The 12037-nt window shown below is 46.9% G+C and overlaps 1 protein-coding gene across 9 annotated transcripts in view; it reads left to right on the forward strand.

Moving 5' to 3' along the window:
* Positions 1-4394: 4394 nt before the first annotated feature.
* The window catches only part of ZBTB5 (zinc finger and BTB domain containing 5), a 44120-nt gene continuing 36477 nt past the window's right edge, over positions 4395-12037 (forward strand). For 3 of the 9 annotated variants that reach the window (XR_012424552.1, XR_012424554.1, XM_045373473.3), the window contains exon 1: positions 4395-5895. The gene's annotated coding sequence lies outside the window, so the exon portion shown is untranslated. The remainder of the gene's footprint in view (positions 5896-12037) is intronic. The other 6 variants (XR_010581507.2, XR_010581508.2, XM_005581278.5 and 3 more) reach the window with 2 other exon arrangements.

A 12037-nucleotide genomic window follows, 5' to 3' on the forward strand; every position in this document is an offset into this window, starting at 1 on the left:
GTCTACTTTACTCCAAGATTATAAAATACATTGTTTGGCCAGGTGCAGTGGCTCACATCTGTAATCACAGCACTTCGGGAGGCCAAGGTGAGCAGACCACCTGAGGTCAGGAGTTCAAGACCAGCCTAGTCAACATAGCGAAACCCCACCTCTACCAAAAAATACAAAAATTATCTGGACATGGTGGCGTGACCCTGAGTTCCAGCTCCTTGGGAGACTGAGGCAGGAAAATTCCTTGAACCTGGGAGGTGGAGGTTGCAATAAGCTGAGATCATGCCACTGCACTCCAGCCTGGGCGACAGAGCAAGACTCTATCTTTAAAAAAAAAAAAAAAATTGTTCCAGGTTTTCTTCTTTTGCTGTTATGGGTTAGTTTAAAAAATATCATATTTGATTAAATTGATATTAAATTTGTTGTAAAAAGTCAGGTGTTACCACTTGAGGGTAGTTGTCCATGTTCTCTGGCATTTTGAAGAATTGGACAAAGCACACAAACAAAGCAAGGCAGTGAAAGCAGACATTTATTTATTTATTTAATTATTGAGACGGAGTTTCGCTCTTGTTGCCCAGGCTGGAGTGCAATGGCATGATTTCGGCTCACCACAGACTCCACCCCCTGGGTTCAAGCAATTCTCCTGCCTCAGCCTCCCAAGTAGCTGTGATCACAGGCATGTGCCACCACACCTGGCTCATTTTTTATTTTTATTTTTGTTCTTTATCTTTTTTGAGATGGAGTCTCGCACTGTTGCCCAGGCTGGAGTGCAGTGGCGTGATCTCGGCTCACTGCAAGTTTTGCCTCCAGGGTGAACGCCATTCTCCTGCTTCAGTCTCCTGAGTAGCTGGGATTGCAGGCGCTCGCCACCTCGCCTGGCTAATTTTTCTCCTTTTGGTAGAGAAGGGGTTTTACCATGTTGGCTGGGCTGGTTTCAAATCCCTGACCTCAGGGGATCCGACTGCCTCGGTCTCCCAAAGTGCTGGGATTACAGGCACAAGGCACTGCACCCGGCCGGTATTTTCATATTTCAACTGTCAGGCAGAAAACGGAGGGCTTACAACTGCCACGGAGCAATTGCCACGCAGAAAAAGGTAGGGGTGAAAAGGAAGTAGCCTCTGATAACCAGTCAGCAGCAGTGGGTCTGAAGGTCACTGCCTCCAGATCTTGTTCCCCTGCCTCACAGGTAGATATCCAACTTACTTTTTCCATGACTGTCTTGCTTATTCTTTCAATATTATCTCCCCTTATGAATCTTAGAATTTAGTTGTCTAATTTCAAGAAGTATCTTATTGATACCTTTTTGGGGAAATATATAGATTACCTTAGGAATAATTTTGTCAGTGATTTGAAAATCTAAGCAACCTGAAATTCCAGGTTTTCCTAAATACTACTAAAGTAACAACACCTGTTGTAGGAACTAAATTGCTACAGCTGTCTGTAAAACTAAAAATTAAGGAGGCCCTCTTTTTTTTTTAAACAGAGTCTCTCTCTCTCGCCCAGGTTGGAGTGAAGTGGCGCAATCTCGGCTCACTGCAACCTCCGCCTCCCGGGTTCAAGCAATTCTCCTGCCTCAGCCTCCTGAAAAGCTGGGATTACAGGCATGCGCCACCAAGCCCAGCTAATTTTTTGTATTTTTAGTAGAGACGAGGTTTCGCCATATTGGCCAGGCTGGTCTCAAACTCCTTACCTCAGGCAATCCACCGGCCTCGACCTCCCAAAATGCTGGAATTGCAGGCGTGAGCCACGATGCCCGGCCTAAGGAGGCCCTCTTAAAACGTCTCACCACCACCTCCACTCCTTCCCTGAATGACATTATGAACATTTGATAGTATCCTTTCACACTCAGCCAGCCATACATTCACAAACTTTTACGTGTACCTCCGCATGCAGGTACCTGTATGTATGTATGTATGTAAGTGTGTGTGTATATATGTATTTATTTTTCTGAGATGGAGTCTTGCTCTGTCCTCCAGGCTGGAGTGCAATGGCGAGATCTCGGCTCACTGCAACCTCTTTCTCCCTGGTTCAAGTGATTCTCCTGCCTCAGCCTCATGAGTAGCTGGGATTACAGGCGCCCGCCACCATGCCCAGCTAATTTTTGTATTTTGTTAGTAGAGATAGGGTTTCGCCATGTTGGACAGGCTGGCCTCGGACTCCTGACCTCATGATCCACCCTCCTCGGCCTCCCAAAGTGTTAGGATTACAGGTGTGAGACACCGCGCCTGGCCGCAGGATTTTATTACTTTCGTTTTGCATCTATGGGAGCCTTAGTCATGAAGGAGTCACGATACTTACCAAATTTTTGTAATCTTTAGTTGCACATTTAGGTTTGTTCTCCACTCCCCCTCTCCCCCCACCCCCGCCCCTTGTACTAACAAAGCTGTGGTAAAGAGCCTTGGGTTTATTATTCCACATCTTTGTATTTGGGTAGCATATATTTCTAGAAAGGAATTGCCAGCTAGAAGGGAACAAACGCATGTTTTAAATTTTGATAGATACTACGAAGTGATAGTCAAACAGGGCATCAGTGATACTCCCGACCACAATATAGCAGGTGTCCACTTCCACACACTCCTAAGTTCTGAATATACAATTTTAAAAAGTTTTGTGAGCCTGTAAATCTGAGTAATCTAGGTCATGGCATTTACCTTTGAGAGCCACATACGCAAAAGAATCTCTCCTATTGGCTGGCTTACTGTCATCATTCCATATTTTCTTTATTTTACCAATGAATCTGGCAGTAAAATATGTGTGATGGCTATAGAGTGTTAGCGAATCTTAAGGAAAAGAATTAAACATCAGACTCCACCGAGGCCTTCAAGAAATCCATGCAAACAGGTTGCTTTTTGATATCAACACATCCGACCGGTAACTGAAGGGATGGAATCAGCTGTAGAGGTATCCGGTGTGTTCAATTCTGTAAAGCGGAGAGTTCCTCCCCCTGCCTCTCGCAACGAAATCTCACTCTGTGGCCTAGGCTGGAGTGCAGCGGCGCGATCTCGGCTTACTGCAACCTCCGCCTCCCGGGTTCAAGTGATTCTCCTGCCTCAGCCTCCCGAGTAGCTGGCTGGGATTACAGGCGCCCGCCACCTAATTCTTGCATTTTTAGTAGAGACGGGGTTTCACCATATTGGCCAGGCTGGTCTCAAACTCCTGACCTCAGGCCATCTGCCCGCCTCAGCCTTCCCAATTGCTGCGATTATAGGCGTGAGCCATCGCGCCTGGCCAGGAGTTCCATTTTTATGGGAGCTCCTCCAAGACCCTTAACCCCCACCCCCAGAACACAGCCATGTTCGCGAGCCTGCCTTTGTCTCCAGAGCCAAGCAGCGCTCCCAGACAAGCTGCACAGGAGAAGGGAGCTTTTTTCTGCCGTCCTCACCCGAAGAAAGGAGGCTTCTTCCCTGGCCCCTGTGCCCGATGCTGAGGGCTCAGGTTCTCTCTCCCAGTGTGCACCTGGAAACCCGAGCGTCGCCGCGGCGCTCGCACTTTTCAGATCGCGTCTCATACAAGTACGCGACCCTTCCACGTTTGGGACATGAATGGGAGAGCTTAGCGCTTCCTATTTTGTTTTTTGGGGTGCGGGTGATTATGAATCTGGGCACGGAGACGACAGGCTTATATGACCTGCGGCCCAGTGCGGGGCCAGGCGCCAGGCTCCTGTGGCGCCACCGTTTCCAGACGCGCAGCCACCCGGCTGGACGAGGGGCGGGGTCCGACCTTTTTTATTCGCCGTTTTTACCCTGGACTTCGGCTTAGTTCAACCTAAAGAGCCTCTTGGAATCGTATCTTTCCCAACATCCATGAAGTGGGAACTCAAATCTCCAACCCCGTACTTGTGTGTGTTCAGCGAAGGGAATTCACCCCGGGAGAAGAGCCCTGGGTCACTAAAGGGCCGGGCACCACGTGGGTGGAAAAATCCTTCAGGACCAGCCAATGGCGGTAAGGCTGCCCTGAGGGCCCGCCTCTCGGGCGCCCTCAGACTTCACGCAGTCGTTGTTATGATTGGCGGAATTAGGCGGAAAGCCCGCTTGCCTAAACCACAGAGGGTTTTGATTGGTTGCAGCGAACAGCTGCATTTCTATAGTCCAAACCTGGAGCGGTTTAGTGATAAATCCCGCCCTAAAAGGCATTTGTTAACCGTTGTACGTGTTGTAAGGCAAAGGGTGATTGGTCAGAGAGCTCACGGAATCAGTCGGTAGTAAACACAACCAGACTCCAGGGACCGTGGATTGGTCAGTTTTTCTGGGGGCCAAAGAAATTCCTCCGGGTTCCGCGCGCCGGCTGGCTGCATTCCTACCCCGGCCCCGCCCTCCCCGTTGCTGATTGGTTGTAACCCCACCGGGGGAGGAGGAAAAGGGCGGAGTAGGCGCTCTTGCATTACGTCACTTCCGTTTATCCTCAGGCGCCGCCGTGGTGTTCTCGGAGTGCCGCGGCGAACTGGCTGAAGGAGCTAGGGTACTAGAGGCGGGGTGGGAGGGGGGCGGGCGGAAGGGGGAGGAAGTCCCATAACGGAGACGCAGGTCTGGACGTTCCCACCTCCTCTGACACTGCCGAGTCCGATCGGAGAGGGGTCACCGCCTCCTTCAGCGAGGAGGAGGGGGGCGGAGCCCGGCTCAGGTGAGGAGACCCCGTCAGGGAGTGTCGTGATGGCGGGCGCGCTCACGTGGGGAAGGTTGAGCACAAGGGGCGCGCCAAGGCGTCGGGGAGCGCGCAGACGTGTACTGGTGCCCCCAGCCTACCCTGACTGTGTTCCTGAGGGGGCATTGTTACCGTCAGAGCGAAGGGGCCAGGCGCGTTCTTCTGCGCAGGCGTCCCCGGTGTCCCGACGCCAGGCTGTCTGCAGGCTGGGGCGGGAGCTGGTACCCCTGCGGATCTCTGGCTGGCTACGTAGGTTCCCGAATGGGGTGGGAAAGGCCTCAGGCCCAACGGCCTGGTGGAATGAAGAGAGGATCTGCTGCCTTGCGGGATGGGGTCGGACGGCTCCCTTGCCCCCATCCTGGGTCTTCTTGAGCGACGAGGTTTGATTTCACCAGAGCAAAGCCATAGGCAAACTGCCATCGGGAGCCGGCGGCCGATCCTGGAGGGGTGGAGCCAGTGTTTTGGAATGCACCAAGTTGTTAAGAGAGGACTGAAGTGTTTAATAGGCATTTATTGAATGCCCACTACTCCCAGGCTTCGTGCGAGGAGCTGTGGGGGATGCGTTGGTTAGACACTGCTGTCCCATGTTCTCCTGTTTGGAGGACAGATTTGTATGTCAATAATAAAAGGCAGTGAATTAAGGGGAGTTGAAGGTTAGTTTTTTCCTTTAAAAACGGCCATTTTTTAATTAAGTCAGCATTCTGGCATAGTGAAGGGTACTATGGAAACTAATTTTCTGAACAGAAGACAAATCCTAAATAATTTGGAGGAAAAAATTTAGGTGAAAGCACAGTAAAGTCTTGATTCCTAAGTAGTAGTCTCTGACTCTAGTTAACTTGAATAGAAGAAACTCTTCACCTTCAAAAATTGAAGCAAAAAATATTCCAAAGCATATTCTCTTATTTTTCACTTGTATTAAGTAGAAGACGTTACAGGCTTTTCTTTAGAAGTTGAAGAGAATGCTGTGCCTTAGTCATTATTGGTAATTTGTTGTGCTAGTATGGGCTGTTGTGCCTTAGATGTAAAAGGCTGGGTAGAACTTGCTTTTCATTTGCCTAAACTCTTGTGATATCTGTGGTGACGGTGGTTGGCAGTAAGCTAATAGTTCAGAGGGAAAAGACCAGATGGGAAGAAGAGAAGGATTTTAGAGAAAAGCCCCTAAGCCAAAGGAAACCGTTCACTGTTCCTTTTAACCCTTCTGGAAATCTCATCAAATTTGGGAAGATTGACCTGGCCACCACAGCCAGCTTGGTGACCTTACAGGTAAGACTGCCTGGGTGGGGACTTGTTCTGGGCCCTTGGGTTTTGCTGAATAAGCAGACTCTTTTTTTGAGGAGTCCTGAAGTCAACCTGTTTACTAGAGATTTGCACCTTTCCCTAAAAGTTGTGTCAAAACTTTTAGTTAGCTGAAGATGCTGGATTTTGGTTAATTGATATGTCTGTAGCAAAATTCTGAAAATGGTAAGATTTGGAGGAAAGGCATCTTACAAGCTTAAGAGTGAACGCTCTCAAAAGAGACTCACAAGACTGTCCCCAAAGTGGAAGTAATAAAAAATCACTAGGATATCAAATAGTAGTTAAAGAACTCAGCATGAATTATATCAAATTGGAGACTTAAAAAAATCTTGTGTTCAGTGAATTTGACAAAACCTGGTGTAGTGCTGACAGAGAATTTTGAATCTGGCTCACATTCGTTTTGGAAATGGAAAAAAGAACCCAAGGTATTGATTCTATGTTAGGTTTCAACTTTTTTTTTTTTTTTTTTTTTTTTTTTTTTTTTTGAGACGGAGTCTCGCTCTGTCGCCCAGGCTGGAGTGCTATGGCCGGATCTCGGCTCACTGCAAGCTCCGCCTCCCGGGTTCACGCCATTCTCCTGCCTCAGCCTCCCGAGTAGCTGGGACTACCGACGCCCGCCACCTCGCCCAGCTAGTTCTTTGTATTTTTTAGTAGAGAGGGGGTTTCACCGTGTTAGCCAGGATGGTCTCGATCTCCTGACCTCGTGATCCGCCCGTCTCGGCCTCCCAAAGTGCTGGGATTACAGGCTTGAGCCACCGCGCCCGGCCTCAACTTTTTTTTTTCATGTGAATTAATTTTAAATACTTTCCCTCTGTCAGTTTTAAGCATGTGATTTTTCTTTTACTGTATGTAATATTTCTCAAATATGGATGTTGTCTAGTAGAGCCAGTTTTGTTAGCGTAGCGGGTGGGATGGAATGTAGCACTACACTGCCTTTTGTCTTAAGTGTGAAGTGAACTTCTCATCTCCTAAAAGACTAGCTGTTTCTGAGTGAACTATTGTTCTTTACATATGTTTTCATCATTTTCACCACTGAATAGTGGCTTTTAATTTCAAGATCCAGTTTTGGAGGTGCCTTTCATTTTATTAGTTATACATATATTTCCTAAAAGCTTTGATTTATCTTGACATCCCAAACAGATTAGGAACTGTGTTGGACTACTTATTATAATAGATATTCTTACTCTCCAAGATTATTTTATTGGTGATGTTGGATTTTTCTTAACCACTTTGCCAACAGGAGTGATGCGCCACCCACCACCCTCCACCCACTCGGACCACTTGTGTTACAGCTTGTACCCGCATTTAGTGGTTCCCAAACCCTTGTCCCTTGTTCAAGAAGAATGAGGTTACTCTGACAATTCGAAGGGTGAGGAGGGCAGAGAAGAATTTTATTGAGTGCCTCAGAGAAGAGGACATTCAGGGGTGGTCCCCCACCCCTGCAGTCAGGTGGCTTCTTTCCCAGTGTGGCTGGTTCTGGGGCTTCTTAGGGACTCAGAATGGGGAGTGTGTGCTGATCGGTTTCTGAGTATGCAAAAAGGTTAAAGGGAAGGCCGGGTATGGTGGCTCACGCCTGTAATTGCTGCAGTTGTGGAGGCTGAGGTGGGCAGATTGCCTGAGGTCAGGAGTTCGAGGCCAATCTGGCCAACATGATGAAACCCTGTCTCTACTAAAAATACAAAAATGAGCCCAGCATGGTGAAGTGCGCCTGTAATCCCAGCTACTCGGGAGGCTGAGGCAGAAGAATCGATTCAGCCTGGGAGGCAGAGGTTGCATTGAGCTGAGAGCCTGCCACTGCACTCCAGTCTTGTAGACAGAGTGAGACCCTGTCTCAAAAAAAAAAAACAAGGTTAAAGCAAAGACACCACTCAAAGGTGGGTACGACAGTGTAGAAAACCAATTAGGAAAGGGGTAGGTATATGTAAAATAGGTGAAAGTTGGGGATCAATCAGAAGAAGGCACATCAAACGGGAAGACAGGTTCTCAATCTGGTCCATGGATTTGACTTGTAGCTTGGCTTTCAGGCTTTAAACTGTCTTTGGCTTGGAGGTAGGGTTTCCCTGGGGATGTGCCCCTATCTGCCTAGGCATTTGTCTGTCTCCTGCCTCTATCATTAGTAGTCATTGGCAGTCGGTTTTCCTTCTTCCTTGAAGACAGGATACCGTAACTAAGCATTATGCCATAGCTCAATTGGCAGTTTTTTTCCTAGTGTTACATGAAATAATGCATTTTATAATCACAGACATCTTAGATTTTTTTTTTTTTTTTTTTTTTTTTTTTTTTTTTTTTTGAGACGGAGTCTAGCTCGCCCAGGCTGGAGTGCAGTGGCCAGATCTCAGCTCACTGCAAGCTCCGCCTCCCGGGTTCACGCCATTCTCCTGCCTCAGCCTCCCGAGTAGCTGGAACTACAAGCGCCTGCCACCTCGCCTGGCTAGTTTTTTGTATTTTTTAGTAGAGACGGGGTTTCACTGGGTTAGCCAGGATGGTCTCGATCTCCTGACCTCGTGATCCGCCCGTCTCGGCCTCCCAAAGTGCTGGGATTACAGGCTTGAGCCACCGTGCCCGGCCGTACAGACATCTTAGATTTAATAAAATTTAGTAAAATTAATAGACTTTTAGCCCAGGTGGCACACACCTGTAGTCCCAACTACTTGGGAGCCTGAGGCAGGAGGATCACTTGAGTTCAAACCAGCCCAGGCAACATAGTAAAATCCTGGCTCCCTGCCCCCCATAAAGAGTCTTTTGTACCCAACTAATTCATTATAATGTAACCAGTGAATTTTCCTATTTTCCTAACTTGCTTTCCTCCTCTGGAAAATGTTTGTCACTGAAAAGAAGCCTATCGAGAGTGATATTTTTCCTTATATAAATGGAAATTAACAAATAAAATGTTCATTTTACAGTTAAAGGATGACTAAGTGATAGGTCTACTCTTTGGAAATTATACTTGGTCATCTGTTACTTTGTATGATAACAGGTTTACAAATGCCTTTATTCCTAATTTATTTTTTTTTTTGAGACAGCGTCTCACTCTGTCACCTAGGCTTGAGTGCAGTGGTGCAATCTGATTTCAGCTCGATGCAACTTCCGCCTCCTGGTTTCAAATGATTCTTGTGTCTCAGCCCCCCGAGTAGCTGGGACTATAGCTCGTGGCACCATGCCCCACTAATTTTTGTATTTTTTGATGGAGACAGGGTTTCACCATGTTGGCCAGGCTGGTCTTGAACTCCTGACCTCAAGTGATCCACCTGCCTCAGCCTCCCAAAGTGAGTGATTGCGGGCATGAGAGCCACTGCACCTGGCTGATTGCCAATTTCTTAAGTTTAAAATGCTTAAGGTGAGTTGCTCCCCTTTTTTTCTATGCTTGATATTGTTGACATGGTATAATTAATTTTTCAGTACATCTTAATTAGTCAATTATAATGTAAAATCCACTCAACCATCTTCCTCTAAAAATGCAAGGCTTTCACCTTTATAGTCGTTATGTTTTAGTCTTTTTTGCAAAGAGAATTTGAGGAAGAAAGACCGGGAAAAGAAAATCCAGTGTTTGGGCATTCCGTTGTGGGAGGAGCCCAGAAATGCTACAAAAATCTAAACACGTTTAAGTTACTTACATTGTACTTATTTTGAATAGATGATCAAAAGCAATTCTGCAGGTCAAGTATAGGTCACTTGCTGAGCATTATTGATTTGATAAATGATTGAGAAGAAGGCATATACTGCTTTGAAAGTAAACTAGGTGTAAGAAATGGATTAAGTCCATTTTCATCTTCTCTTTTGGAAAGGCACCATAATAATAGTGCTCCAATGCTTTGTCATAGTTTTCATCTTGATAAAAGTTTAGTTTTTTTTTTTTCTTTCTACTTTGTTCTGTTTTGCTTTTGAGATAGGGTCTTGCTCTGTCACCCAGGCTGGAGTGCAGTGGGATGGTCATAACTCACTGCAGCCCCAATCTCTTGGGCTCAAGCAACCCTCTCACACCCAGCCTCCCAAGTAGCTGGAACTACAGGCATGCACCACCACGCCCAGCTAATTTTTGTAGTTTTTGTAGAGGTGGGGGTCTCCCTATGTTTCCCAGGCTGGTCTTAGACTCCTGGACTCAAACATTTCTCCCACCTTGGCCTCTCAGCATGTTGAGATTATAGACGTGAGCCACCATGCCCTGCACCCAGCTAATTAAAAAGTAATTTTGTAAAGAAGAGGTTTCACTGTGTTGACCAAGCAGGTCTCAAATACCTGGCTTCAAGTGAGCCTCCCGCCTCAGCCTCCCAAAGTACTGGGATTACAGGTGTGAGACCCTGCATCTGGCCTAATTTTTTTGGGAGGGGGGAGTGTTCGCTTTTGTTGCCTAGGCTGGAGTGCAATGGCGCGATCTTGGCTCACTGCAGCCTCCCCCTCCCGGGTTCAAGCGATTCTCCTGCCTCAGCCTCCCAAATAGCTGAGATTACAGGCATGCGGCACCATGCCCGGCTATTTTTTTATTTTTAGTAGAGACAGGGTTTCTCCATGTTGGTCAGGCAGGTTTTGAACTTCTGACGTCAGGTGATCTGCCCACCTCAGCCTCCCGAAGTGCTTGGATTACAGGTGTGAGCCACTGTGCCTAGCCAGACTATTTTTTTTCATTAAGAAATAAGTTTCTTGGCCAGGCCCAGCACTTTGGGAGGCTGAGGTAGGTGGATCACAAGGTCAGTAGCTTGAGACCAGCCTGGCCAATATGGTGAAGCCCTATCTCTATAAAAATAAAAAAAAATTAGCTGGGCATGGTAGTGCACGCCTGTAAGCCCAGCTACTCGGGAGGCTGAGGCAGGAGAATTGCTTGAACTGGAGGTTGCAGTGAGCTGAGATTGTGCCACTGCACTCCAGCCTGGGTGACAGAGTGAGACTCCACCTGAAAAAAAAAGGAATAAGTTTCTTTATCTGTCAGGGGCAAAAGACAATGAAAGACATGTTTAAAAATTGTTTGTGCTACACATCAATTGGGATCGGAAAGAAAAGAACAATTTTTTTTTTTGAGATGGAATTTTGCTCTTGTTGCCCAGGCTGGAGTACAGTGGTGCGATCTTGGCTCACTGCAACCTCTGCCTCCCAGGTTCAAGCGATTCTCCTCCTGCCTCAGCCTCCCGAGTAGTTGGGATTACAGGCATGTGCCACCACGCCCCACTAATTTTTTGTATTTTTAGTAGAGACGGGTGTTCTCCATGTTGGTCAGGCTGATGTCAAACTCCTGACCTCAGGTGATCCACCTACCTCAGCCTCCCAAAGTGCTGGGATTACAGGTGTGAGCCACTGTGCCCTGCCAAGAAAACATTTTTTAAAATTGTTTAAAGATTTTGGGGGGCAACTGGGATGGGTGGCAGACAGCATTTTCTAGGGTGTCAAGACATTCAGATTTCTTAAACATATTAAAATACATGTCTCAGATTTACAGGCAGCTAAAAGAAGCCACTAATAGTTGGTTTTTATGGACTTTTAGATGCGTTTGTGAAACTTTTATGATATTTAAAGTGTTAACTGGCTAAAGATGTTCTTTGATGTAGCTATTAAAGTGGCAAGCTAGTTATTTAAAATTTTAGGAAAATGTAGCACAAGAGAAAAGGAAATTTCTAGACAGGTACAGTGCAAGTATAAAATTCTAGCAGGATGGGCCAGGCCCAGTGGCTCATGCCTGTAATCCCAGCACTTTGGGCGGCTGAGGCAGGCAGATCACAAGGTCAGGAGTTCAAGACCAGCCTGACCAACATGGTGAAACCCTGTCTCTACTAAAAATACAAAAAAAAAAAAAAAAAGAAAAATAACCGGGCATGGGTGTGTGCGTCTGTAGTCCCAGCTACTCGGGAGGCTGAGGCAGGAGAATCACTTGAACCCGGGAGTCAGAGGTTGCAATGAGCCGAGATCATGCCACTGCACTCCAGCCTGGTGACAGCAAGACTCCGTCTTAAAAAAAAAAAAAAATTCTAGCAGGATGAGGCAGTTACATTTGCCATAAATTATTTTGAAGTTTCAATGTAGTGCTTTCAGACTCTATCATGTAAGTGACTTCCTGTGGCATGTCAGTCTTTAAGGCAGCACTCTGCTAGTGGGTCACTTCATTGGTCTGTTCTTGTGTTGC

The sequence above is a fragment of the Macaca fascicularis genome, chromosome 15, assembly GCF_037993035.2.
Source record: "Macaca fascicularis isolate 582-1 chromosome 15, T2T-MFA8v1.1".
Classification (NCBI taxonomy): Eukaryota; Metazoa; Chordata; class Mammalia; order Primates; family Cercopithecidae; genus Macaca; species Macaca fascicularis.